The sequence below is a fragment of the Lolium perenne genome, chromosome 4, assembly GCF_019359855.2.
Source record: "Lolium perenne isolate Kyuss_39 chromosome 4, Kyuss_2.0, whole genome shotgun sequence".
Classification (NCBI taxonomy): domain Eukaryota; kingdom Viridiplantae; phylum Streptophyta; class Magnoliopsida; order Poales; family Poaceae; genus Lolium; species Lolium perenne.
Genome location: NC_067247.2, coordinates 289,598,701 through 289,623,268, shown reverse-complemented (window position 1 = coordinate 289,623,268; position 24,568 = coordinate 289,598,701). Strand labels below are relative to the sequence as shown.

Here is a 24,568-nt window from a genome sequence, read left to right as displayed (position 1 = left end):
ACCCATGTGATCACCGGTGTTCATCCCGAGAATTAATTGAGCCAATATATTTGCATGCATAGGACTAAAAGATGCTTCTAACCTGATTTTTTACTGATCTTTCTAAAAAATCAAATACGAAGTGGTAATGTGCAGAAACTCATGCAATTCTGAATACCAAGACGATGAAAATAAGTAAAACTTGGCAATTTATTTATAAAACTCCATAAACAAAACAAAAAGCAAACTAAGCTATAGAAACTAGTTGGGTGCCCGTACGTTTCTACGGTCCCTCATAAATTTTTCCGACGCCATGTGTTGCAGGTGTAAACATTAAATACATTAAAATATTTAAACATACACAACACAACAATGTTGTATTCCAAAAATATTATAAATACACTTCTCTTAATTTTAGTTCTTGCACAGAAAGTAGCGTCCCAACTAATTATCTCTTAATATTTAAACATTCATGATGTTCTTGCACAATGGTGATGTTTTTTATATACTCCCTTGACATTTCAGGGTACTCCGGTACAACATCATGAATGTGTATTAATAAGAGTCATCAAAGGTAACCACCCTGTGAAACTTGGGTCATACATATATAGTATTACATCAATAAAAAAACAAAAAAAACATAGACTTATGCTTGTTACCGTTGATAAAACAACACCATTGTCTTCCCACCCTGCTATAACGAGCCGTTGGGAGACCACCACCAGAAGACTCCACCTTCACCTCCTTTCGCTAGGCAGGAGGACCAGAAGCAAACTCGACATGCTAGATGCTAGATGTCAATATACAAAAAGGATTTATAATACTCCCTCCGTTCCTTTCTATAGTGCCTATTGTTTTTTGGCACGGAAATTAGCGCGAGCCATTTTTTCACACAAAACCCCCTAGCGATATCATAGAAAAAAATAGGAAACTGAAAACAGATCTCAGAAATACATGACCATATCGGTTTCCAGATTTTCTGGACTTGACCTGATCGGTGGAAGGGGCTCTTTGCAAAAAAAACATAGATTTACTCTTATATTCTGGAACAAATGCGAAAAAACAATAGGCATTATAGAAAGGAATGGAGGGAGTATAAAATAAGGTTGGTGGGGCTTAAAGCAGATAGCCTTTTTCTTAAGCTAGTGAGGCAACGTAATACATGACAATGTAAGATGTGCAATGTGAATAAAGGATCTGCCACGGAATTGGTCGAGGATTCTTTCTAAATAACAACACTACTCATGAAAGATAATGACATAATTCAAAGATCCATACTTAACTGAAAAAGAAATCTGATGTGCATCTACTTTGCAGAAGTTGTGCAACATATATAGGTGGATCAATCCTACAGAAAAAGAAATGAAAAATAGACCAAAAGATTTTTTGTTACCAGCACAATTGTTGTTTCTTCATAATGTGTCTAAGTAGTGGCGTGGAAGATATTTATCAACACAGTGGTAGCAGTCCCTCTGGGATATGTCACAAGGTGGCTCGTAGCTCTATCTGACCGGCGATGTTTGTATCACAACATACACGTAAAACAACACAACTGTTTATGTTTGAGCGGAGTTGAATTATCGTCTCCGAGCAAACACCAAAACATATCTTAGTTTACTAAATTCATGTTAGACACGTCCAAGTGTCTCCGCTTTAATGTGATCAGATAAACATATCAGATGCAAGGTTCCAAGACATGAATAAGTACCTTTCTTAGGTAAAAAAACATAATTAGACCGAGGAATCCCGTTAACCTCAAACTAAGCGACGGATTTTCTTAACATCCACCGCTCTGCTATGATGATAATCAGTTTCGAACTCCCGTTAACCTCATAAGTTTTCTGACTCATTGCAAGCATATACGGCCAGAAGCCACCTGCGTCAACATATATAGTAGTATGGTGTGTGCTCTATGAGAAGGGGGAACCATAATCAGCAGTCACCATGTCACTCCCAATGCACACGAAAATCAGATATTTATGATGTAAAATTTCATATTCACTGCATCAAGATCTGTATCCAAGCTCTATAATCATATATTCAGTGGTTCAGTTTTCCAACAACTTAGTATGACAAATTATGATCCAAAATTCGACGTTTCTCAAATCCCTAGAACTGTTTGACCTACATCTAACATGTGGAACACACTTATCACAAAACATCATACATAAATGCATGACAACAGGTTTTATTACTCCCTCCGCTCCATCATAAGTGTCGGGGATTTAGTACAAAGTTAGTACAATACTAACTTTGTACTAAATCTTCGACAAATATTTGGGTCAGAGGGAGTACAAGGAATTGTTTCAGGACCCAGATTGGGCATCCAGTGCAAAGTAAGCTGACATAGCAGCATAATGCATGCAAGAGTGGAGCATACCAGAGGTAATGGATGGGCATGATGCTAGCCACGCAGAGCGCAATCTTCCTGAAGGCCTCGATATGGAGGAGTACATGGTGGCTGGTTCGGTTGTGCTTCCACAGATTGCCAAACCTACATGCCCGCCTGCACATCGCATCCTAGAAGCACAAATCAATTTCATACGCAATGGATGATACAACCATAACACTGCAAGAAATATGATTGCAAGAACTATACACGCAGAAACTCCAGTAATTTGTAAGGTGGGAAGAAAGCAAAAGAGGGACTCACCCAGGAGACAGAGCTTTCAGTTTAATTGAGTCAGAAGCCGCATGGCCACCGACAAACACCTGATCTAATTCAAACTGCTATCAGAATAGCTCCCCTTCCGCAGCATCAACCCTTGTGAGATGCTTTCATTTACTTAACATCCAAATAAGATTTTTGGCTGTAAGTTTGAGCATGGGCATAATTTCTTGACCTGTGAAGATTCTAGAAGCAGGAAAAAATAAGAAACATATGAAACCGAGATGTAATGAAACAAAAGAACGCACATCGACAACACTCGATGTCTTCAATTTTCCGGGGGTAATTTCACCCCTCTGCCACTAAAAAACTAAGGAAAAATAAAACAAAAGTGCTAATTCAAATGTCTCAAAATATTGGGATTACATGTTCAGCGCATTGTATTTTTCACAAACAAAATTCTGTAATACGTGTGGAGAAATTTGACGGGTAAGCTCAAGTATGAAAAATTAACATGAGCAGTCTCAAAGTAAGCCAATACATTCTTTTCGCCCAATCCCCATATCTTACAGTGCTCCTAATAACCCCTTGATAGTTTTACATATGTATTCTGTCAAACATTTGGCTGTAACATAACTCAAAATATATGCATACCTAATATATCATAGACTGACAGAATCCCCAAGAATGAGAAGTGGAAATGATATCATGATGATGAAATCCTCCTAAACAATGATAGAAACAAATAGAGTCAGCGCTATAAACAACTGTACATCAATACCAAATTCAGTATGTGGATTGAAAAAAGAGTTATGTGCATTTGATTAGATAAAAGTAAAACAAATATGATTACCGGCTGAACAAATGACCTAGACTAAAATTGGTATGCATTAAGGCAAATTACAATTTTCAGAATCAAAGCTTACTTATGGTGATACACGCGTGCGATCTCCATGAGAGGGAGAGATGCATAGCATTAGGCTTGCATAACACTTGCAGGGTAGACTATTTTATAGGTATGACTCAACGAACAACTATTGAATGGAAAAGTGAGGTCGATTGGAAATTTAAATAACATAGGACATTTGCCCGTGCGTTGCAACGGATGCGAAATAATTTGAGTTTCTAAAGCATGACGAATATAAATGTGCAAGAAGACAAGAAATTGGATTACACCTGCAAACAAGAATGTATCCAGATAGCACTGGATTAACATGATGAAGTCTAAAACTATAGTAGCAACCCCTAAGTTGTACTCACTCTGTTTGGATAAAATCGAAGCGGTGTAGTGCCTAGCTAATATAGCATGTACAGGGTGTTCGCCATCAATTAAACCCGAATTGAGGTAGTAGTCAATCAAAAGTGCGAACTGAAGATTGGTGTTATAGCTTAAGAACATCTCCAACCGAAGGCCATATGTAACCAATAGGCGAGGACTCATGAGCGATGACACTTATGATAGTTCCAGTTATTTTTGAACATAGTGTCATTATCCTAGATATTAATAATGAGGTGTATCTATACATATTAATACCCTTCATTTAACCGTTTTTCCAGCGAAGCGAGTAACCGTTGACATATAATTATCCAAATATCGATTGAGGATTGACATAAGGTTACAATACAAATCCCTAGATGTGTCCTTCACAAGACACCAAAATAGCAATCTATCTATTCCAGCAAGCAGAGATTTAGTGGCCAAAGCAAATTGCCCAAAGCTCAAAATGAAGAACAAATACATTAGTTTATTGGCTCCATTATCATTTACCCAATAATTTTCTTCCCTAACCTAAGGAAATAGCTATTACTTTTCGTTTTAGTGTCAAATGCAAATAATAAAAAGAAGATGCAGAAGAGCAATAGTACAATACCCAAGTATGAGTTAGGCATTTGCTGCCCAAGCAAGACTAAATGGAGCTACCTTGGGCCATTACAATCAAAAGGACCTCCTCGGCTATAGAATAAAAAGGACAGGCTTAAGCATAGAAAAACAAATCGAAAGACCAACTATATGTTGGAGATATGCCCATGAGGCAATAATAAAATGGTTATTATAATATATCTTTGTGTTTATGATAATGTTTACATACCATGCTATAATTGTATTAACCGAAACATTGATACATGTGTGATATGTAAACAACAAAGAGTCCCTAGTATGCCTCTTAACTAGCTTGTTGATTAATGGATGATTAGTTTCATAATCATGAACATTGGATGTTATTAATAACAAGGTTATATCATTGTATGAATGATGTAATGGACACACCCAATTAAGCGTAGCATAAGATCACGTCATTAAGTTATTTGCTATAAGCTTTCGATACATAGTTACCTAGTCCTTATGACCATGAGATCATATAAATCACTTATACCGGAAAGGTACTTTGATTACATCAAACGTCACTGCGTAAATGGGTGGTTATAAAGGTGGGATTAAGTATCCGGAAAGTATGAGTTGAGGCATATGGATCAACAGTGGGATTTGTCCATCTCGATGACGGATAGATATACTCTGGGCCCTCTCGGTGGAATGTCGTCTAATGTCTTGCAAGCATATGAATAAGTTCATAAGAGACCACATACCACGATACGAGTAAAGAGTACTTGTCAGGAGACGAGGTTGAACAAGGTATAGAGTGATACCGATGATAAAACCTCGGACAAGTAAAATATCGCGTGACAAAGGGAATTGGTATCGTATGTGAATGGTTCATTCGATCACTAAAGTCATCGTTGAAATATGTGGTAGCCATTATGGATCTCCAGATCCCGCTATTGGTTATTGGTCGGAGAGAGTACTCAACCATGTCCGCATAGTTCGCGAACCGTAGGGTGACACACTTAAGGTTGGATGTTGAAATGGTAGAACTTGAATATGGAATGGAGTTCGAATATTTGTTCGGAGTCCCGGATGAGATCCCGGACATCACGAGGAGTTCCGGAATGGTCCGGAGAATAAGATTCATATATAGGAAGTCATTTTATGAGATTTAAAATGATCCGGAATGTTCTATGGAAGGTTCTAGAAGGTTCTAGAAAAGTCCAGAAGCAACCACCAAGGAAGGTGGAGTCCACGTGGGACTCCACCTCCATGGCCGGCCAACCCTAGTGGGGGTGGAGTCCCAAGTGGACTCCCTCTTAGGGGGCCGGCCACCCCCCCATATGGGAGGTGGAACTCCCACCTCTAGTGGGAGTCCTAGCTTGGGTAGGTTTCCCCATGATGTCTACTTCCCCCTCCTTTTCCTGTAGACAGTGTTGGGCCTCCAAGAGCAGAGGTTTGTAGAACAGCAGCAAGTTTTCCCTTAAGTGGATCACCCAAGGTTTATCGAACTCAGGGAGGAAGAGGTCAAAGATATCCCTCTCATGCAACCCTGCAACCACAAAGCAAGAAGTCTCTTGTGTCCCCAACACACCTAATAGGTGCACTAGTTCGGCGAAGAGATAGTGAAATACAGGTGGTATGAATATATATGAGCAGAGCAACAAGTGCGAGAAAATAGCTTGCTGGCGTGTAGTTGATGGTGGTAGTATTGCGAGTAGTAACGCGGTAAAAAACGATGAAACAAGCAGCGATAGCGATATTTAGGAACAAGGCCTAGGGATTACACTTTCACTAGTGGACACTCTCAACATTGATCACATAACAGAATAGATAAATGCATACTCTACACTCTTGTTGGATGATGAACACATTGCGTAGGATTACACGAACCCTCAATGCCGGAGTTAACAAGCTCCACAATTCAATGTTCATATTTAAGTAACCTTAGAGTGTAAGATAGATCAAAAGACTAAACCAAGTACTGACATAGCATGCACACTGTCACCTTCATGCATATGTAGGAGGAATAGATCACATCAATACTATCATAGCAATAGTTAACTTCATATTCTACAAGAGATCATGATCATAGCTTAAACCAAGTACTAACACGGATGCACACACTGTCACCATTACATCGTGCAGGAGGAATAAAACTACTTTAATAACATTGCTAGAGTAGCACATAGATAAATTGTGATACAAATACATTGCAATCATAAAGAGATATAAATAAGCACTTCACTATGCCATTCAACAGTGAATAAGTATTCTGTGAAATATAGCCTAAGAGACCCACACGGTGCATACACTGTCACCTTTACACACGTGGGACAAGGAGTCTCCGGAGATCACATAAGTAAAATTCACTTGACTAGCATAACGACATCTAGATTACAAGCATCATCATATGAATCTCAATCATGTAAAGCAGCTCATGAGATTATTGTATTGAAGTACATAGGAGAGAGATGAACCACATAGCTACCGGTACAGCCCCGAGCCTCGATGGAGAACTACTCCCTCCTCATGGGAGACAGCAGCGGTGATGAAGATGGCGGTGGTGTTGATGGAGGAGCCTTCCGGGGGCACTTCCCCGTTCCGGCGGCGTGCCGGAACAGAGACTCCTGTCCCCCAGATCTTGGCTTCGCGATGGCGGCGGCTCTGGAAGGTTTCTCGTACTGTGGCTTTTTCGTCTCGAGGTTTTAGGTCGAGGAGGCTTAAATAGGCGAAGAGGCGGCGTCAGAAGGTCGAAGGGGCGCCGACACTATAGGGCGGCGCGGCCAGGGTCTGGGCCGCGCCGGCCTATGGTCTGGGGGCCCAGTGCCCCCCCTCTGGTCCTTCTCGTGTGTTCTGGATGCTTCCGGGCAAAATAGGAACCTGGGCGTTGATTTCGTCCGATTCCGAGAATATTTCGTTACTAGGATTTCTGAAACCAAAAACAGCAGAAAACAGGAACTGGCACTTCGGCATCTTGTTAATAGGTTAGTTCCAAAAAATGATCGAATATGACATAAAGTGTGCATAAAACATGTAGATAACATCAATAATGTGGCATGGAACATAAGAAATTATCGATACGTCGGAGACGTATCAGCATCCCCAAGCTTAGTTCTGCTCGTCCCGAGCAGGTAAAACGATAACACAGATAATTTCTGGAGTGACATGCCATCATAACCTTGATCATACTATTTGTAAAGCATATGTAGTGAATGCAGCGATCAAAACAATGTATATGACATGAGTAAACAAGTGAATCATATAGCAAAGACTTTTCATGAATAGCACTTCAAGACAAGCATCAATAAGTCTTGCATAAGAGTTAACTCATAAAGCAATAATTCAAAGTAAAGGTATTGAAGCAACACAAAGGAAGATTAAGTTTCAGCGGTTGCTTTCAACTTGTAACATGTATATCTCACGGATATTGTCAACATAGAGTAATATAACAAGTGCAATATGCAAATATGTAGGAATCAATGCACAGTTCACACAAGTGTTTGCTTCTTGAGGTGGAGAGAAATAGGTGAACTGACTCAACAATAAAAGTAAAAGAATGGTCCTTCAAAGAGGAAAGCATCGATTGCTATATTTGTGCTAGAGCTTTGATTTTGAAAACATGAAACAATTTTGTCAGCGGTAGTAATAAAGCATATGTATCATGTAAATTATATCTTACAAGTTGCAAGCCTCATGCATAGTATACTAATAGTTCCCGCACCTTGTCCTAATTAGCTTGGACTACCGGATCATCGCAATGCACATGTTTTAACCAAGTGTCACAAAGGGGTACCTCTATGCCGCCTGTACAAAGGTCTAAGGAGAAAGCTCGCATTGGATTTCTCGCTATTGATTATTCTCAACTTAGACATCCATACCGGGACAACATAGACAACAGATAATGGACTCCTCTTTTATGCATAAGCATGTAACAACAATTAATAATTTTCTCATATGAGATTGAGGATATTGTCCAAAACTGAAACTTTCACCATGGATCATGGCTTTAGTTAGCGGCCCAATATTCTTCTTTAACAATATGCATGCTTAACCATAAGGTGGTAGATCTCTCTTACTTCAGACAAGACGGACATGCATAGCAACTCACATGAAATTCAACAAAGAGTAGTTGAGGGCGTCCCCAGTGAACATGGTTATCGCACAACAAGCAACTTAATAAGAGATAAAGTGCATAAGTACATATTCAATACCACAATAGTTTTTAAGCTATTTGTCCCATGAGCTATATATTGCAAAGTGAATGATGGAATTTTAAAGGTAGCACTCAAGCAATTTACTTTGGAATGGCGAAGAAATACCATGTAGTAGGTAGGTATGGTGGACACAAATGGCCTAGTGGTTGGCTCAAGGATTTTGGATGCATGAGAAGTATTCCCTCTCGATACAAGGTTTAGGCTAGCAAGGTTTATTTTGAAACAAACACAAGGATGAACCGGTGCAGCAAAACTCACATAAAAGACATATTGTAAACATTATAAGACTCTACACCGTCTTCCTTGTTGTTCAAACTCAATACTAGAAATTATCTAGACTTTAGAGAGACCAAATATGCAAACCAAATTTTAGCATGCTCTATGTATTTCTTCATTAATGGGTGCAAAGCATATGATGCAAGAGCTTAAACATGAGCACAACAATTGCCAAGTATCACATTATCCAAGACATTATAGAAAATTACTACATGTATCATTTTCCAATTCCAACCATATAACAATTTAACGAAGAAGAAACTTCGCCATGAATACTATGAGTAGAAACTAAGGACATACTTGTCCATATGCTACAGCGGAGCGTGTCTCTCTCCCATAAAGTGAATGCTAGGATCCATTTTATTCAAACACAAACAAAAATAAAAGCATACAGACGCTCCAAGTAAAGCACATAAGATGTGACCGAATAAAAATATAGTTTCAAGAGAAGGAACCTGATAATTTGTCGATGAAGAAGGGGATGCCTTGGGCATCCCCAAGCTTAGACGCTTGAGTCTTCTTGATATATGCAGGGGTGAACCACCGGGGCATCCCCAAGCTTAGAGCTTTCACTCTTCTTGATCATAGTATATCATCCTCCTCTCTTGACCCTTGAAAACTTCCTTCACACCAAACTTCTCATAAACTTCATTAGAGGGGTTAGTACATAATCAAAAACTCACATGTTCAGAGGTGACACAATCATTCTTAACACTTCTGGACATTGCTCAAAGCTACTGGAAGGTAATGGAACAAAGAAATCCACCCAACACAGCGAAAGAAGCAATGCGAAATAAAAGGCAGAATCTGTCAAAACAGAACAGTTCGTAAAGACGAATTTTTAATAAATACTTCCGTTGCTCAAATCAGAAAACTCAAAACTAATGAAAGTTGCGTACATATCTGAGGAACACGCACGTAAATTGGCATATTTTTCTGATTTTTCTACAGAGAAAACAGCCCAGATTCGTGACAGATAGAAATCTGTTTCTGCGCAGAAATCCAAATCTAGTATCAACCTTCGATTAGAGGCTTCACTTGGCACAACAAAACACTAAACTAAGATAAGGAGAGGTTGCTACAGTAGTAAACAACTTCCAAGACACAAATATAAAACAAAGTACTGTAGCAAAATAACACATGGGTTATCTCCCAAGAAGTTCTTTCTTTATAGCCATTAAGATGGGCTCAGCAGTTTTAATGATGCACTCGCAAGAAATAGTATTTGAAGCAAAAGAGAGCATCAAGAGGCAAAATAAAAACACATTTAAGTCTAACATGCTTCCTATGCATAGGAATCTTGTAAATAAACAAGTTCATTAAGAGCAAAGTAACAAGCATAGGAAGATAAAACAAGTGTAGCTTCAAAAATTTCAGCACATAGAGAGGTGTTTTAGTAACATGAAAATTTCTACAACCATATTTTCCTCTCTCATAATAACTTTCAGTAGCATCATGAGCAAACTCAACAATGTAACTATCACACAAAGCATTCTTATCATGAGTCTCATGCATAAAATTATTACTCTCCACATAAGCATAATCAATTTTATTAGTAATAGTAGTGGGAGCAAATTCAACAAAGTAGCTATCATTATTATTCTCATCAAGTGTTGGAGGCATAGTATAATCACAAAAAAATTTACTCTCCATAGTAGGTGGCACCAAAAGACCACTATCATTATAATCATCATATATGGGAGGCAAAGTATCATCAAAGAAAATTTTCTCCTCAATGCTTGGGGGACTAAAAAGATCATGAAAACCAGCTTCCCCAAGCTTAGAACTTTCTATATCATTATCAACAATGGTGTTCAAAGCGTTCATACTAATATTACTACCAGCATGCAAATAAGATTCCATAGGTTTTTTAATTTTCGCATCAAACAATCCATGTTTTAAATCAGGAAATAGCATAAGAAGCTCATTCTTGTCCATTATGCCAAACTAGTGTAAACAAGAAACAAAAAGATGCAATTGCAGGATCTAAAGGAAATAGCTTCGAGTACTTACGGCGCCGGAAAATAGCTTAGTAGCCAAGATCCGGAGTGTGAGTACCTTTTACCTTTCCTCCCCGGCAACGGCGCCAGAAAATAGCTTGATGTCTACTTCCCCCTCCTTTTCCTGTAGACAGTGTTGGGCCTCCAAGAGCAGAGGTTTGTAGAACAGCAGCAAGTTTTCCCTTAAGTGGATCACCCAAGGTTTATCGAACTCAGGGAGGAAGAGGTCAAAGATATCCCTCTCATGCAACCCTGCAACCACAAAGCAAGAAGTCTCTTGTGTCCCCAACACACCTAATAGGTGCACTAGTTCGGCGAAGAGATAGTGAAATACAGGTGGTATGAATATATATGAGCAGTAGCAACGGTGCCAGAAAATAGCTTGCTGGCGTGTAGTTGATGGTGGTAGTATTGCAGCAGTAGTAACGCAGTAAAACAGTAAACAAGCAGCGATAGCAGTATTTAGGAACAAGGCCTAGGGATTACACTTTCACTAGTGGACACTCTCAACATTGATCACATAACAGAATAGATAAGTGCATACTCTACACTCTTGTTGGATGATGAACACATTGCGTAGGATTACACGAACCCTCAATGCCGGAGTTAACAAGCTCCACAATTCAATGTTCATATTTAAGTAACCTTAGAGTGTAAGATAGATCAAAAGACTAAACCAAGTACTGACATAGCATGCACACTGTCACCTTCATGCATATGTAGGAGGAATAGATCACATCAATACTATCATAGCAATAGTTAACTTCATATTCTACAAGAGATCATGATCATAGCTTAAACCAAGTACTAACACGGATGCACACACTGTCACCATTACATCGTGCAGGAGGAATAAAACTACTTTAATAACATTGCTAGAGTAGCACATAGATAAATTGTGATACAAATACATTGCAATCATAAAGAGATATAAATAAGCACTTCACTATGCCATTCAACAGTGAATAAGTATTCTGTGAAATATAGCCTAAGAGACCCACACGGTGCACACACTGTCACCTTTACACACGTGGGACAAGGAGTCTCCGGAGATCACATAAGTAAAATTCACTTGACTAGCATAACGACATCTAGATTACAAGCATCATCATATGAATCTCAATCATGTAAAGCAGCTCATGAGATTATTGTATTGAAGTACATAGGAGAGAGATGAACCACATAGCTACCGGTACAGCCCCGAGCCTCGATGGAGAACTACTCCCTCCTCATGGGAGACAGCAGCGGTGATGAAGATGGCGGTGGTGTTGATGGAGGAGCCTTCCGGGGGCACTTCCCCGTTCCGGCGGCGTGCTGGAACAGAGACTCCTGTCCCCCAGATCTTGCCTTCGCGATGGCGGCGGCTCTGGAAGGTTTCTCGTACCGTGGCTTTTTCGTCTCGAGGTTTTAGGTCGAGGAGGCTTAAATAGGCGAAGAGGCGGCGTCAGAAGGTCGAAGGGGCGCCGACACTATAGGGCGGCGCGGCCAGTGCAGGCCGCTGGCCTATGGTCTGGGGGCCCAGTGCCCCCCCTCTGGTCCTTCTCGTGTGTTCTGGATGCTTCCGGGCAAAATAGGAACCTGGGCGTTGATTTCGTCCGATTCCGAGAATATTTCGTTACTAGGATTTCTGAAACCAAAAATAGCAGAAAACAGGAACTGGCACTTCGGCATCTTGTTAATAGGTTAGTTCCAGAAAATGCACGAATATGACATAAAGTGTGCATAAAACATGTAGATAACATCAATAATGTGGCATGGAACATAAGAAATTATCGATACGTCGGAGACGTATCACCCCACCATATGGAAGGTTTTTGGTTCGGGTCTTATTCGGAGACTTGTAGTCCAACACTTGGGGCTTCCACCTATATAATGAGGGACAAGGGGAGGGGGGCGGCCACCCCAACACAACAAGGTGGCCGCACCACCTAGATGGCCGGCGCCCCCCTCTCCCCAAACCCTAGCCGCCCCACTCCTCCTTCTTCGCCGCACGCTTAGCGAAGCTCCGCCGGGATTCTCCACCGCCACCGACACCACGCCGTCGTGCTGTCGGATTCAAGAGGAGTTACTACTTCCGCTGCCCGCTGGAACGGGGAGGTGGACGTCGTCTTCATCAACAACCGAACGTGTGACCGAGTACGGAGGTGCTGCCCGTTCGTGGCGCCGTGATCAAGATCTTCTACGCGCGTTTGCAAGCGGCAAGTGAACGTCTACCGCAGCAACAAGAGCCTCATCTTGTAGGATTTGGAATCTCTTCAAGGGTGAGACTCGATAATCCCCTCGTTGCTACCGTCTTCTAGATTGCATCTTGGCTTGGATTGCGTGTTCGCGGTAGGAAATTTTTTGTTTTCTATGCAACGAATCCCTACAGTGGTATCAGAACCGTGTCTATGCATAGATGGTTGCACGAGTAGAACACAATGGTTTTGTGGGCGTTGATGGTCTTGTTTTCTTTGTTTGAGTACTTTGCATCTTTGTGGCATAGTAGGATGAAGCGGCTCGGACTAACTTTACATGACCGCGTTCATGAGACTTGTTCCTTGTTCGACATGCAACTTGTATTGCAGAAGAGGCTTTGCGGGTGTCTGTCTCTCCTACTATAGTGAAGATTCAATTTACTCTTCTATTGACAACACTAGTATCACCGTTGTGGTTCATGTTCGTAGGTAGATTAGATCTTACTCGAAAACCCTAAACCACGTAAAATATGCAAACCAATTTAGAGACGTCTAACTTGTTTTTGCAGGGTTTGGTGATGTGATATGGCCATAATGTGATGATGAATATGTATGAGATGATCATTATTGTATTGTGGCAACCGGCAGGAGCCTTATGGTTGTCTTTAATTTTCATGTTGAGTAGTATTTCAAAGTAGTTGTAATAGTTGCTACATGGAGGACAATCATGAAGACGGCGCCATTGACCTTGACGCTACGCCGACGATGATGGAGATCATGTCCGAAGATGATGGAGATCATGTCCGTGCTTTGGAGATGAAGATCAAAGGCGCAAAGACAAAAGGGCCATATCATATCACATATGAACTGCATGTGATGTTAATCCTTTTATGCATCTTATTTTGCTTAGATCGCGACGGTAGCATTATAAGATGATCCCTCACTAAAATCTCAAGATAATAAAGTGTTCATCCTTAGTAGCACCGTTACCAAGACTTGTCGGTTCGAAGCATCTCGTGATGATCGGGTGTGATAGAATCAACAAGTACATACAACGGGTGCAAGACAGTTTTGCACATGCGGATACTAAGGTGGCCTTGACGAGCCTAGCATGTACAGACATGGTCTCGGAAAACGTGATACCGAAAGGTAGAGCATGAATCATATGGTTGATATGATGAACACTTTGAGTGTTCGCCATTGAAATCACACCTTGTCTCGTGATGATCGGACTTAGGTGTGGTGGATTTGGTTCATGTGATCACTAAGACAATGCGAGGGATATTGTTTTGAGTGGGAGTTCACCTAGATTTTTAATTATGTTGAATTAAAATTTGAACTCAATTTATCATAAACTTAGTCTGAGTAGTATTTTGAATTAATTTTGTAGTATTGGCATCCGTTTACTACTATGCGCTAGTCTTGTAATTGAGATAGAAATACTGTTAAAATCTGACAATAAACTTTACGGACTGGTACCGTATTGTTAAAGAATCAAGAAGTGATTAAGTCCTATAGCAAACTTTTAGTAAACCTCACATTGTTGATTCAAAGAGCTATGGTTTCAATTAGTACATAAAGTAATCTTGTCTCCGTGAAACTCGAAGTTCAAATCTGTTTGAAAAGTAAGGAGCTGAAAATTTAGTTTTCAAAAATAATCAAGATATGAGATATATGTAATATCTAAGACCTTATTGCAAGATGATAGAATATAATTTGGTGAGACTACATAAACTCATAAGTTTTATGGGAATGTACGAAGGTTGAAAACGCAAGACGTCCCAATCCTCCAACTATTGGGGCACTAACGATATTCGCATATCCATGAAGTGATTGTCCTTAGTATGCACCGTTGCTAAGACTCGTTGTTTCGAAGCATCACGTGATGATCGGGTGTTATAGATTCTACGTGTGCTTACAACGGGTGCAAGCCAGATTTGCACATGCGAATACCAAGGTTAAAACTTTACGAGCCTAGCATGTACAGACATGGTCTCGGAAAGTCATCATGATATGATGGATAAAATTATGAGTGAAATTGTTCATCATATTACAAAGTTACTAATAGTGAAATCCGAAACACTTGTCATATGATGATCAATTTAAAATAATAACCTCAAGGTTATTGGTATTTGACCAACAAACCTAGAAGTTAATAATGTTAAAGTGTTTTTCTGAATAATGAGGAAAGCTAAAAGAGAAACTACAAAACATATTTTGGCAAAAAGAAGAGAAAAGACTAGAAAGTCTAGCTCAGGTGTATATAAATGATATACATGTTATGGTTGTATTCCTAGTTAAGTCACACTATGAAATTCTTGGGTATTAGTACTATATTGGTTGGTATGAAGTGTCATACAAAACAACGCAATACAAGAATACAATGGCCTAAGTGACTGACAAGGAATATGATAGGAATGCACGTCTAGAACAAAAATAAAGTGTTATTATGTTCATCGTTGGCATTCTATCTAGCCCTTAGAATTTATAATAAAGAACTTAATAATTGTTATTTTGCTCTGGTCAAATGAAAACAATGAGTTGTTCAAATTATGACATTACTCCATGTACGATGGATAAGTTATTATAAATCTTAATGGTGAAACACACATACATAACACTGATGCTAATATGCCATAAGGCAAATGATTAGAATTCCACTTATTTGTGGAACCGCCATTTAGGTCATGTTAGAAAGGAACGCATGAAGGAACTCCATGCAAATGGATTTTTGGAGTCATTTGATTTTTGAATCGTTTGGCGATTGCAAAATCTTTTCTAAAAGTAATGACTAAAATACCGTTCATAGGCCAAGAGTTGAACGGACAACTAACTTAGTAAAAACATACATGATGATGTATGTGGTTCACTGGACATAGTTGTGTGCGGGAGATTCTTCTACTTCATGAAAACTTCAAACAATGAATTGAGTATATATATGTGGATATATTCGATAAGGAAGAAGTTTGAAATTTTTGAATGGATTCAAATAAATTTCAACATGAAGTGGAAATCATCGTAATAGAAAAGTCAAATATCTATGATTGGATCATGGTGAAAATATTTGAATTACGAGTTTTAGCGAACATCTAAGAGAGTCATGAAATTGTTCTACAACTCACATTTCTTGGAGCATCATAATGATGATATAGTATCCGAGAGATGTATCCAAACCTTGTTGGATTAATGATGAGATAAAATATTATGACGCCATTATATTTTTGTGGATTATGCTTTAGTGACTACCGCTTTACACTGAATAGAGCATCATCATGATCCGTTGAAATAACACCATACAAGTTATGGTATGGGTATAAACCCTAATAGTCTTTTCTTTAAATTTTGGTCTAAGAGTTTACAACCAAAATCGGATAAATGTCTTTGTTGGTTATCCCAGAGATTTAATTGGGAATTCTTCCCACGAGACAAAGACAAAAGTGTTTGTCAATGTTTCTTATTTCCGAGAAATTGTTTCTAGTGAAGTATTTGAGTGGGAGGACAATATAATTTGATAAGGTTTATGAACACGAGCATAATGATCGAGTAGCGCAAAGATCGGAATTGGTTTCGGAAGCGACCACGATGATCATGGCTCCCATGACTACAAAGTGTTTTAGCCATGGAGATCAAAGTACATATTGAACCTTGTAGGTATGGTTTACTTTGTGATCAAATAAATGATTTGTGGACAAAGGATTGATTGTGAACAATGATAAACCAACTACAAACAAAGAAGTTATGATGGGCCCTGACTCTGTTAAAATGGCTATACGCCATGAAATCCAAGATAGATGAATACTTTTTGAAAGTAAATGGATCTATAAAATTGATGGACATGGATGAAATATCTTTGAAGAAGCTTGACTTGTCGAAAAGTTGTTTACGACAAAGTTCAAAGAGTTGACTACGACAAGATTAGATCTTCTGTAGCAATGCTTATAGTCTATATGGATTATTCTAGTAATCACTACATATTTCTTTTATGAGATATGTTAGTAGGATGGCAAAATACATTACTTATCAGAAGTGTGTATTAAAAGTGTATACAAGATACAACCAAGAGTTTTGCTGGTCCGTGAAATACTAGATAGGTATACGAACTTCAATTGGATGAAGTAAGTATCGCGGAGTTGGAATCTTCACCAGATGAAATAGTCAAAGAGTTTTTGATTTCATCAGAGACGATGAAGAGGGTTGCATTTGCAAGAAATTAAGTGGGAGCGCTAAGACATATTTATAATACTTTATGTAGGTGACATATAGTTGGTTATAAATGATGTAATTATATACTTGATTAAAAGGTTTCATTGAGAAATTAATTTCAATGAAAGGATATGGACTGAAACATATCTAGTGTCAAGATCTATGAAGATAGATTGAAACACAAAATAAGTTTAAGTCAAAGTATATAGAATGGATATTGAAATAGTTCAATATAGAAATATTAAGAAAATGTTCTTGTCATGTGAAGTTTTAACAAGACTTGAGTGTATCTGATACTCAATGAGTAAAAACACATGAGTGATTATGGATCACGAATAATATGTACACAATCAGATGTCCTGTGCTCTAAAATGTTATGAGCATATACCAGAATGATTCATGAGATGATCATTGGACGACAGTAAGAGTATCCTTGAGTACTTTAGAAGAACCAAGGATATATATATAGTTTTGTATGGAGAAATGACAAACAAATCGCTGTAAGGTGATTACACCGATATTTGTTTTGTCACATATAAAAAAATAGAATTTCAATCTCAAATTAGACTAAGTGTTGTTTAAAAGGTAGCACAATGAGCTAGAAGTTGTCTATGCTAGATTTAGAAGAGTTCTAAATATTGTGACGGATTCTACAAACGAAGGCAGAGTATGTCATTGTTTTGACAATGACTGAGGATGTTAAGTCAAGAGGTTCTTTGAGAACTTGGTGTAGTTCCGATAGTGTCAGAACTTTGAAGCTATATTGTGTATGACAATATTAGTGACATATTTCAGACCGCAGGATTAAGGTTCCACCAGAAGACCAAACATATTTAATGCCGACTCATTTGGAAAATGAGTGATGCGTTAAGACGCAAATGAATTGCAAAATACATACGTTTCTGAGCGTGTCAGATCCGTTGACTAAAACCTCTCCCGTAAGCAAAACATGATAAAGCACCGGAAGGCCAAGGTGTTATATCTTTACAAATGTAAACTAGATTATTGACTCTAGTGCAAGTGGGAGACTGTTGGAGATATGCCCAAGAGGCAATAATAAAATGATTATTATAATATATCTTTGTGTTTATGATAATGTTTACATACCATGCTATAATTGTATTAACCGAAACATTGATACATGTGTGATATGTAAACAACAAAGAGTCCCTAGTATGCCTCTTAACTAGCTTGTTGATTAATGGATGATTAGTTTCATAATCATGAACATTGGATGTTATTAATAACAAGGTTATATCATTGTATGAATGATGTAATGGACACACCCAATTAAGCGTAGCATAAGATCACGTCATTAAGTTATTTTCTATAAGCTTTCGATACATAGTTACCTAGTCCTTATGACCATGAGATCATATAAATCACTTATACCGGAAAGGTACTTTGATTACATCAAACGCCACTGCGTAAATGGGTGGTTATAAAGGTGGGATTAAGTATCCGGAAAGTATGAGTTGAGGCATATGGATCAACAGTGGGATTTGTCCATCCCGATGACGGATAGATATACTCTGGGCCCTCTCGGTGGAATGTCGTCTAATGTCTTGCAAGCATATGAATAAGTTCATAAGAGACCACATACCACGATACGAGTAAAGAGTACTTGTCAGGAGACGAGGTTGAACAAGGTATAAAGTGATACCGATGATCAAACCTCGGACAAGTAAAATATCGCGTGACAAAGGGAATTGGTATCGTATGTGAATGGTTCATTCGATCACTAAAGTCATCGTTGAAATATGTGGGAGCCATTATGGATCTCCAGATCCCGCTATTGGTTATTGGTCGGAGAGAGTACTCAACCATGTCCGCATAGTTGGCGAACCGTAGGGTGACACACTTAAGGTTGGATGTTGAAATGGTAGAACTTGAATATGGAATGGAGTTCGAATATTTGTTCGGAGTCCCGGATGAGATCCCGGACATCACGAGGAGTTCCGGAATGGTCCGGAGAATAAGATTCATATATAGGAAGTCATTTTATGAGATTTAAAATGATCCGGAATGTTCTATGGAAGGTTCTAGAAAAGTCCGGAAGAAACCACTAAGGAAGGCGGAGTCCCGGTGGGACTCCACCTCCCATGGCCGGCCAACCCTAAGGGGGAGGAGTCCCAAGTGGACTCCCCTAAGGGGGCCGGCCACCCCCCCACATGGAAGGGGGGAATCCCACCCCAAGTGGGATTCCCACCTTGGGTAGGTTTCCCTATCACATGGAAGGTTTTGGGTTCGGGTCTTATTCGGAGACTTGTAGTCCAACACTTGGGGCTTCCACCTATATAATGAGGGACAAGGGGAGGGGGCCGGCCACCCCAACACAACAAGGTGGCCGCACCACCTAGATGGCCGGCGCCCCCCTCTCCCCAAACCCTAGCCGCCCCACTCCTCCTTCTTCCCCGCACGCTTAGCGAAGCTCCGCCGGGATTCTCCACCGCCACCGACACCACGCCGTCGTGCTGTCGGATTCAAGAGGAGTTACTACTTCCGCTGCCCGCTGGAACGGGGAGGTGGACGTCGTCTTCATCAACAACCGAACGTGTGACCGAGTACGGAGGTGCTGCCCGTTCGTGGCGCCGTGATCAAGATCTTCTACGCGCTTTTGCAAGCGGCAAGTGAACGTCTACCGCAGCAACAAGAGCCTCATCTTGTAGGCTTTGGAATCTCTTCAAGGGTGAGACTCGATAATCCCCTCGTTGCTACCGTCTTCTAGATTGCATCTTGGCTTGGATTGCGTGTTCGCGGTAGGAAATTTTTTGTTTTCTATGCAACGAATCCCTACACTATATTCAGATTAAGAATCTCTCTGTGTTTCTCACACCAAGATAGAACTACTCGAAACACCAACCCATTTGCAGTATGCACCGATTCGGGGATTAAAAGTCAAATAGACATATGAATTAGTAATAAACAAATCAGTCTGATGGGAACTACACTGTAATAGTCCATTACCTCTGTATGGTATAACAACACCTTAAATCGGGCTTAAAAAACAGAGGAAATTATCAATCTTTTGCATTTGACATATATAATAAAACAAGAAGCAAGAACAACTCGAAAGAGGTAACCAATCCGAACATGGCTGCAAGTGGAATTATTTAAATTACTTATGAATTAGAGACACGCCAAGTATCTAATGCTTAATCTCAAAGATAACCCTCAATAGCTTTGTTCTTAAGAGGAATACACCTTGTTGTTTAACATTCTAGCCTAGGAACAACATTGTTGAATTTTACCCACAACACACACCCCATCAACACCACAACAATCTGGAGTAAGTGATGCAAACGGTGAAAGACAACAGGAGGCGCAAAAAAGTAGTTGAACGTTCAGTATTTAGGTATAGCGAAGTTGCCATCAACGCCGTAAAACTGAACTACAGGTCCCTCATAAACTGCTTTCCGGAAACTAATTTTTTCATTAGTTCCTCCCTCTTGCCAGTACACATCATAGATTCTTTTGTTTATGATTTATGGAATAGAAATTATAGATAAAGGTAATGCTGAATGGAATAAGTCATAACTTCTTGGAAAGGAATAAGTCACACCGTTAATAGCAGATGCTGCTAAATTATGGAAAGACAATTATAAAAGCTGAAGCATTCGGCAACAGCACTGCAGAATGATATAATCTGAACCTATATATAATCTTAGACCAAAACGAATATCAGCAGGAGAGTTGATATGAGACCTGCCATTTTCCGAAATAAATCAGCAACATGATTGTAAATTTGAAGGCTATCGCTGCAAATGCATAGACTAAAGATATATATAGAAATAGAAACTTTCCGTGTTGATCTTAACATACATAATTCAGTAGGGGAGGGATCCTTTTTTCCCAGATTCTTGTCCATAGAGAATCTGTCTGATTTTGCACCTGACACAAGCAAATCATCACATAAATCTAGAATGCGGTCAGCAAACTTATGTCATCGGAGCATTCATAAAGAACTGGAAATAGATGATTACCAACGGAGGATACAGGTATTGACCGGGGAGAACAAATCTTATGTCATTGGAGGCGTCGGTGGGGGTCGTCAACGGAGCGGAAACATTAGCCATCAGGCTTGTGTGGCATCTGATGCTATTTAAGCGATCTCCTCAATGGATATCATTCGTGTGTAGAATACTGTTGGACTCCATGAACAACAACGAAGACGGCTTGCGGCTAGACACGCATGTATCCATAGCTTCTTGTTTGCCGAGACGAGCCTTCGCCAATTTCCGATGCACCGTCGCGACACGTGCATCTTCCCCACCTGCCCACACTCCTTAGTTAGCAATCAAACCTGGCCACATTCACGGCGCCTAGGATTTTGATTCGGTGATGCAGCCTCGAGAAATCCCCGCCGGTGATCTCCGTTTTACCCCACATCGGCAGCTCCGACGACTCCACTCTTGCTCTATCCCTTGCCCTCTCCTGCATCGTCTCCACCCCGTTTCTCACCAGAAACGGACTCTGCTGCCGCGTTTGGCCTAGACCTATCTTTAGTAGTATTTAATTAAAATCTGTTCAAAAAGCCAAAATTAATCCCTCTTAGTTCGCTGAATAGTTCATACACATGACATAAAATTGAATGATATTTTGAAAATCCAGGTTTCTCCGAAAATTCACTGAAAACTTTAAAATAAAAGGTATCTTATTACAAAATGTGGTTATTATCAATGTATCAGCATTCAGCAGTCCATGTTCTAAAAAATGAACACAAATGCAGAGTAATGAACAAAGCAGTACAAAGAAAATGATGACAAATGCAGAGGAATGAAAAAAAAACAGTGGATCGAGTCCACATACAACAAGCATATTTTGTGTCCATAACGTGAAGTTAGTTAAATCAAAGGGAGGCCAATATGGTACTGCCTAACTGCTAAGTGGATGCTATCATTTCAGAAACCAGCATCACATCATCTGTTTCCCCACCGCATGAATAGAAATCCTGCGCGCTATGCTTTCTTTGTCGAGCAGTTTTCTGTTCGCCCAAACGAATCAGCACCTCGCTGCTGCCAGAAAAAAATTGCATAGCCCGCTGATTGCCTAAGCAAGTCAAGCATCTGGGAATCAAATCCTCCTCGCGCAGTGTTTTTTCTTTGTCGTAGCTAGTCCCAGACCCTCAGGCGGATCTAGCGATTAGAGGCGAGACCCACTCATACCTCGAGGTAGAAGGGGGCTGGCGACGGCTGCAAGAGGCAGATGGATCCGGGAGCCGGCGGAAGGTCCAGGGCACGCGGGCGGGCGGTCGCTGCATCGGGACGGGAAAGGCGAAGTCGATCAATGGTGGGAAGCCAAGCGTGAATGACGTGGACCGAGAGGTTCACAGGATAGCCGGTTCGGCGGCGTGGACGGCGCGCTCCAGATTGCACTGGAGACGTTGCCGCAGTGGTGGTCGGGGTGAGCGGCAGGAGGAGCACAACGGCGGCCTCCGCCTGCTCCTGGTATCGTGAGATCGGATCCAGGGATTGGGGCACGACGAGGAGGTTTCCTGCTGGTTTGGCCCACCTGTCAGCGCGCGAGAGGGCAAACGACGAAGGATGTTTGCGTTTAGCGATCGATGGACGTAGGTAGGTTGGACGACCAAACATATTGTGGGTGGCAGAATAAGGAACCACTTTAGTCTTTTTACTAGACCATAGAAGCGCGCGTTGCTGCGCCCGGCCATATTTAAATAAAGATAAATAATAGTATAGAAGAAAATTAATAGTATAAATAAGTAAGAAGTGTCTATATTGTGGTGGAACTTAAAATCGAGCCGTGGTGAAAAGTGGGTGTACATACATTCTTATCTACAATATTGACCATATCGTCGTTATAGAAAATGACCATGCAATAAAACATTTTGAAATGACATGATAAACATCAATATTGATGACAAAGGAAATGCCTACAAAAGTACTAATCATGTATGCATATATGTAAATTGTTTGGAATCAGGGCAAAGAAGCTTGAGTGTTCTTAAGTACCTAGAACACAAGGAATACAAACCTTCAATGTTTTGTTGCATTCTAGAATAATCCCTTCTTCCATAGTCTAAATGGTATAGTGAAGATATAGAAGTAAACATCTCTTTCTTGTCAATTAGACCATTAGCTTTAAAACCCATCTCTCCCGGTACAAGCAGTGAAGGTATTTACAATAAAGTACACCATCAAAAAATTCTAGAGTACAAAATGAAAGAAGAATGTCTAGTCACTCTGCAGTCTAGACATTAGAAACCAAGGTTAAGTTTTGGCAAGGATTTCAAAGTGTGGTCATGACATAAAAGCCGCGAGCCACCACACCCATCCATAATAATAGAAGAATGAAATTTCACACTGCATACATTTGCAATGCCTCAAATATGAAGCTCCACATAATTAATATTTGTTACAGTGCCTCAGATATGAAGCTAAACTAATATGGGAATATTTTGGAGGCAGGGAATAATCGGATATGAAGCATAGTACTCCCTCCGTTCCTAAATATAAGACATTTTTCGGATTTGAACTCCGAAAACATTTTATATTTATTTAGGAACCGAGGTTGTAGTAAGTTAACATTTGCAGTGAAGCTTTACTATTCTTTTGTGTAATGCCCTGCTTTGGTGTCCTGGGTATTCTTGCTCTTGACATGAGCAGGCAAGAGGTTTGACCTCAGAACATGACAAAAGCTGAACTTCGAAAGCAAACAGTTAAAAGATAAGGTTTTAAATTAACATCAAATTTTAATTATATGCAGATGAACCTGATATTAACACCTGAATGGAAACAATAACCATTTATAAGATGGGATCATGATGCGGTGCTAAATGTTAGTGTCATGAACAATTCGTATTTACTACACATAAAATACCCTCAAAGTTAAAGTTGAAATGACTACATAAATCTACAAATGATGGTTCATTTAGCAGTGTACTTTAGAGATAAATTCATCCAACATTTTTTATGCAAATATAAAATAGAAACAAATGACAGGAAAAAAAAACCTCAGTCAAAAACTATCTCTGGACATCTAATGTACTATCTCTGTACACATGAACTGCCATCATTTATCTAAAGTATAAAAAAGAGAAAAGAAAGTAATATATAAAGTTTTTTAACCAAAATGTACGGAGATAGTACAGCTCTTTCCAGTCAACATTCTTTTAACTACGTACTGTGTCATTACTCCACATTTATGCCTATGTTGAGCAATCTGTGTAGAGTTCGAGTCTTGCATCTTATATGTTAGGCACAAGCTCTTTAATGTTTTACATTACCCTTTGGTTACATAGTAGGATCAATTAGCTTCCATATTTA

The 24,568-nt window shown here is 39.7% G+C and overlaps 1 long non-coding RNA gene across 5 annotated transcripts; it reads right to left on the bottom strand.

Annotated features, from left to right (window-relative positions):
• Positions 1 to 410: 410 nt before the first annotated feature.
• Positions 411 to 22,836, bottom strand: LOC127295737 (uncharacterized). 5 transcript variants are annotated; one of them, XR_007848065.2, is made up of 7 exons: positions 22,448 to 22,834; positions 21,266 to 21,805; positions 21,105 to 21,173; positions 3,242 to 3,312; positions 2,633 to 2,833; positions 2,360 to 2,485; positions 411 to 769 (listed from the first exon to the last, which is right to left on the bottom strand). It is a non-coding gene; the product is annotated as an uncharacterized lncRNA (long non-coding RNA). The 5 variants fall into 5 exon arrangements; XR_007848064.2 differs by having other exon boundaries at positions 2,360 to 2,499; positions 2,633 to 3,312; positions 22,448 to 22,836; XR_007848063.2 differs by having other exon boundaries at positions 2,633 to 3,312; positions 22,448 to 22,836.
• Positions 22,837 to 24,568: the final 1,732 nt, after the last annotated feature.